Raw genomic sequence first — 5,916 nt, 5'->3', positions numbered from 1 at the left:
AAAGACAGACAATTTGGAGGAGGAGGGAAGAGGATTCGCCTGATTTGACAGTTTTTTCTTTCGTTTTTTTTTTCCAAGTGATCAAATATGGGAAATTGCAGCCGAGATATCTTGATGACTTTCAAATAATTGCACCGAAAGCAGCATTTTAGACTCCAATAATGGAAGAATGAACCCCTGGCTTAGAGATAGATTGCTAATAACAGTTATTAAGGATATTATAAATGCCTTTTGTGTGTTTTAAAAAGCTACATTTTTCTCCTGCAGCTCGTTATCTCTATTTTGCCCCAAAAAGAAAAAGTTGCCAAACTAATGCTCATTAGTCTTTTTAAGCACATAACCAGTTTAAGGAAAAATCGTCCCAATGCCAGTGAACATTTTGAAATGTTTAGCGGCTATTCTTCTGGGTCACCTGTACTGACAGCCACAGCTGACCCCCACATTCATCGATCCCATGGGTGACTGCACCCGATCTATGCTACACACTAGATCTCTTAACAGAGTAACACCTTCAGCGGGGTAGTTGCTGTCACTCCCAGCAAACTCTTTTAGATCTCAGGAGGACAAAAAAGCTGAAACCAGAATTCACCCATCATATTACCAAGATCAAGGCCACGGGGGAATACACCCACACCATAGTTACCCAGGCTTTCTCTCAAACACATGAAGCAGGGTGAGCAGCCTAAAACAAACAGCTTGTCTATTGTATCTCCATCTCTATTATTTTCTATTTTGTTTTTGTGATTATGTCTTTTTTTCTTGCTAAAATCACAATTACCCCTATCGAAGTCAATGATGTGTGCCTCTTAGATATTAAAGCATTAAAGCAGGATACACACTGCATCATCAGCGCAGCAGCAATGTGGATTGATTCGGCTGTATTCATTTTCACCCCAGAAAGAGTAAATAGATCAAATGAATAAATCACCTTCTGAATCAGGCCTGACAGTCACCTACACATCTTGTTGCATCCGGTGTAGTATCACACACAGTCATCTGTGAATATCAATCATTTGTTTTGTATTTACTGCCATTTCATGCAATATCTCTTGATTTTGTAGTGTAAATATCTATAATGGCCTGTTGCTCCCTTTTCTTTAACCCTTTCTCAATGCAAAGTCTCTGCTAAGTCAGTCTGGTTCCAGGCAAAATCTACCTCCCCTAATATCTTTTATGTCCCTGTACTTAACCACATGATATTCCTTGTCCAGTCAGAACCCAGCAAGCCCTACTGTACCAATGGTAGCTTCTAAAAACAGCACTAAGGCCTGACATAACTGTTTCCAAATGAATGATTGCATGGCAGCACAGAGCAAAGTTGAGATGCCTCTGAGCACTGTCTGCAAGGCACTGTGATTCAGTCCTCTTGAGGAGAACACACAGGAAAAGATTTCCCCATCAGTCACCAGGCCATCATAATTGCCAGGTGAACATTGGCTTCAGCTTCTGCACGATTCTGTGCTTTTATAATGAGTGCAGGGGGACACAGGTCACCCAATCCCTGCATTCTGGCCCTCATTAAGAGGAAAAGGCTATTCACATATTTGCAGAGCAAAAAATATGGCTATTAGTTTGGATTGGCCATCAGCCAGCCAGCCAGCACCACGAGCTAGAAATTTTTAATTGCTGTATTTCATACATATGCTCACTGAAACAAAAGTCTGTACACTACTTTTGTCAAAGTGTCTCTCCTGCATGTACTTCCAGAAAAAGAGCAATTAACTCCAGGATACAGTGGAGCTTTTTTAATGACAAAGTCCCTTTGGATTATCTTCAGTGTTCATGATTTAAAAATCCCCTGAGGCCTCCAAATCAAGAGAAAATTAAATGTTCCTGATTAAATAGGCGCCGAGTAAAGTAAGAAAAAAAAACACTTTTTTTAAGAATATAAGAGAGCCAAAAGCCTGTGTGCTGAACACAGCACCCTGCACACAATGCACCCAGTGGCTTACTAACAATGACTCTTGTTAATGCTTACATAGTAAAGTCAAAATTCTAAATATTTGGAAACTGTGGCAGAGTCAGTGATACTGACAGACAGATATAGAAATTGGCTTTAAAAGTTTGAAAATGTAAGTTAGTCCATTTCAAGCAGGGCTTCGTTATCAGATTCAACCAGCTGCCTGACAGAAAGACAAGGTTTGAACACTTTGTGAACACATAAAAAAGCATTCACCAATCAGAGAGAAAGAGAAGGGAGATTTGAATCCTCATCAACTGTTTGTCTGAAATGTGAAATGTGCTCGCCACTCCTTTCATAAAATTGCTTGCATAGCTCAAACTGTAACTCAGATCAACCTGGGTTAAAAATCATGAATCCTCTTGCCTTTATTTTGCTTTGTTTTTTATTTGTGTGTGTGAGCATGTGAGTTTAGCCCATGATTTTCATTGAAATGCTGCTAAATTCTAGGAAGTAGAGAAGAGAAATGTTTCATCACTCATCCAAGTGACTTCCTCAGTCTCAGCTGACTGCGGGTTTCCCTAATCTTATAAACAGTACATTTGCATAATGACCAAACCTAGCACCACTGACTAACAGCATTGTGAGAAGGTGAAAGATGTACCCTCAGGCTCCCTCCTCAATTCAGAGATGGTATGCAGGAACCTTTGAAACTGCACAGTCCTGGTTACTGGAACCGTTTGTCATTGTGTACCTTTACTTTCATGTAATTCACAACAAAAGCTCCCATTTCCACATGGATTGATTTCAGGTTAACTTGCAGCCACAGAGACAATTACAAAAAAAAAAAAGATCATGCAGTGTTAGTAAGTGTTTTTTATCCAAACATGCAGAACTTATCAACTGTAAGGGAGTCTATAGAAACCATTATTTGAAGCATCATTCAAGCATCCCCAACCCTGCAGACACGCTTCTGTAATTCTGCTCAGCACATACGGTAGGCCTTGTCAGTGACAGCTAAATCCAAGAAAGAGGTTAAAGTCCGGGCTTGTTCTTGTCACACACCAGGAGGCAGCTGATGTGTAACACTGTGCACTAAATTGGAATATATGCAGATAAGTTCTCATCTAATAATGAGAGAATTTTAAAAAAGTAGTGCATTTTGCTTCAACAAAGAAAAAGGGGGTTTTCTCCACCAAAAGCACTTCTTCCATTTGCCATCTATAACCAGCGCTTTCCATGCAGATGTTAGTTATGCAACAGCTAGTGTCATGTGTTAGTCAGTGATCAGAAATACTTTGATGATCTTCTGTAACCCATTTCTTAAAAATAGCCTGGGCAAAACCTGATGGGCGGGTGAGGATGGGATTGATTTATTAATCTAATCAGACCAATGTAGGACACTAGATGCATTTGTCCCCCTCCCTAAATCAGCTAGGATAGCACTTGAGGTTATTCTCGGAAGATCAGCCATCATGTCAGGCAATCTTCTCTTATTTTCTATCTTCCTTTATAATCTCTACAATCAAAGACAGTGCAGGGAAAACCGCCTCAGCTTTGATGCTGGCTTTGATGGATTTGTTCTTCTACGCCCCCCACAAATTTACGACTTCCTCACTAAAAATTCTCTGTAATCTTATTTAGCTGCTACAGTATTGATTTCTTGAATTTTGAACAAGCAATCCTCTTCTTATAAAAGATGTGCGCTATGTCTTTTCTCCCTGCAAAGATTAGGCTTTAACATGATCTGAAGCATGCTCATTGGATGCTGAAGCATTATCAGACTCTCCTCTATACTTGGCATGTAATGTAAAACCATGTGGTGGATAAGAAGAGCAGCATCTCTAAACAAAAGGGCACCCTGGGAGTGCATTCAATGAGCCCATGGGGCAATGCCCTATTTTGCAATTTAAAAGAAAAGGATATATTGCAGACACACACCATACACATAAACTGAACGGCTTCTTCCTTTGCTACACCTCTGCACCAAGTTTCATGACATTCACCTCAGACCCACCTCAGCCCTTGCTTTGGTGGAGAAATGGGAGTAAAGCAATTGGGTCACAATGTGGTGCCTCCGAGGGACATATGAAATTGTCAGCATCTTGTGGTAATCAAATGACATTACAGCTTTTTGTCAGTTATTGAAAGAGATGGCAACATTTAACCGCAAAACAAACTATCATACCTCTTACAGCTACGCAATCATAGATTTAAAAAGAGATAAAAATTGTAGGTACACTGAACAGCAAATGGGAATATTATTCTGCGTCTGTTGGTTTTTCTGTCCCTAGCTGAAGCGAGACCTTATTAGTTGTTGCCTGGGTCAAAAATAGCATCTGAACAGGAGTGCTTTGTCGAACAGCTCCTGGAGATTGATGATTGATTACCACACAATTACTGCTGAAAGCAGCGGGGCCCTTCCTCCTAATCACTGCTTTCGTCGTAAAAAGGAGATTATCACATAGGAGAAGCTTGTTAGAGCCACTTCCTCCCTGAAAATCAATAAAAATTACTCAAGAGATGGCAAGCATACATCAGAAATGTCTCAGTTGAATCCCTAGGCTGGCTCTGCACATCTACAGGCAGGTACTGTACATTATTCTCGGTATGTGTGGGTGTGTGGGTGCCTCCTGTGGCAGTGGATGTTACCCCATCTGAGATATTAGCCTCAAACTATGTCTAATTAAAGCTGCTTTCCAACGTAGGCGCTCTGGAACTTTAGGTCCCCTCAACAATTAAGTGCAGGATTTCTCCTTTGGTCTCAAGCGAGGCGAAAAGACACATCCAGAGGTTTGATTATCCCCTCTCTCTCTCTTCTACTACCCATTATTGGATTCACTTAGTTGATGGAAACCTATATATAGTGCAGGGGAGAGCCAGGCAGACCGGTATACAATCAAGAAAACTGCAGATACTTGGAGGGATAGGACACAAAATGTACAGCCTTGGATTTGAAGTCAGGGCACGAAAGTGTTGAGTTTCTTGTCATGATGGTTTAATGGAAACGGGTTAGGGAGACTATCAGACTTAAGGAGACAAGAGGTTCAATTGCTCCTGTTGCGTCCTTGGAAATTCCACCAGGATGGGCTCAAGGAAAAAAAAAACAACAAACAAAAATGAGCTTTTCTATAAGCAACAGTAGTCATGATTTAAAGGGGGAAAAAACTCAAGTTAATGCTTGGATTTACCTTTAAAAGAATGGCATTTACCAACCTTATTAATAACACTATTTATAATAACCCACTAAAACACATTTATGCACTTCAACACAATTATTCTATTGTTTATACTGTTACTTTTGTATTAACTATAACTAACTGCAACACACAAGACACAATTTAGTGCACACAAATCACACACTATCGTCTTTTATTGCCACATGTAGCTGAATGCACTGCAGTAAGTCTCACACACCGGTGCTGCAACTTAAATATTTCCTTTGCACTGATTTGATTTTGCTGGTGACACAAATACTACTGTAAACCTAAGGTACTTTTATAGTGTGCATCCTTGGCTTCTGAATGAATTCACGTTTTTGAATAAAACATTAAATAATTCCCTTGTGTTTTCTAAACAAACAGTCTCAGGAATAATAGGGACTTTGTTGTGTAAAATGGGGGAATTAGACATGGTGTAATATGGTCTTTGGTCTCTAGATAAAACCACCTATTTATACAGTATTTCCTGAGCGTAAAAAAAGACCATGTTTTAAATAGCGGAGAACTGCAGAGTCTTCATCGTGAGGATGTTCTACCTTCCGGAGCGACAGAAAGCTGCAGACAGCCACAGATAAGGCTTCCATTAGGGCTATTATTTTAAAGCATCTCACCCCTTAATGGACCCTCCTGGTGTGCCCACAAACCCGCTATCTTATCCTCACAGGGCCCGTTAACCAGCCTGGGTTTCGCTTCCTACAGGTGTGAGACTGTCTGAAACCACAGTCAGTCCCCTCAGGGCAGCTGCTGGGAGCGCTGTGAGGCACTGATGTTTTGTCAGCCCCACAACAACAACTG

The sequence above is a fragment of the Simochromis diagramma genome, unplaced genomic scaffold (assembly GCF_900408965.1).
Source record: "Simochromis diagramma unplaced genomic scaffold, fSimDia1.1 OVJJ01000343.1, whole genome shotgun sequence".
NCBI classification, from domain to species: domain Eukaryota; kingdom Metazoa; phylum Chordata; class Actinopteri; order Cichliformes; family Cichlidae; genus Simochromis; species Simochromis diagramma.
The sequence above is the reverse complement of the archived record's forward strand: the minus strand, read 5'-3'. Positions refer to the sequence as shown.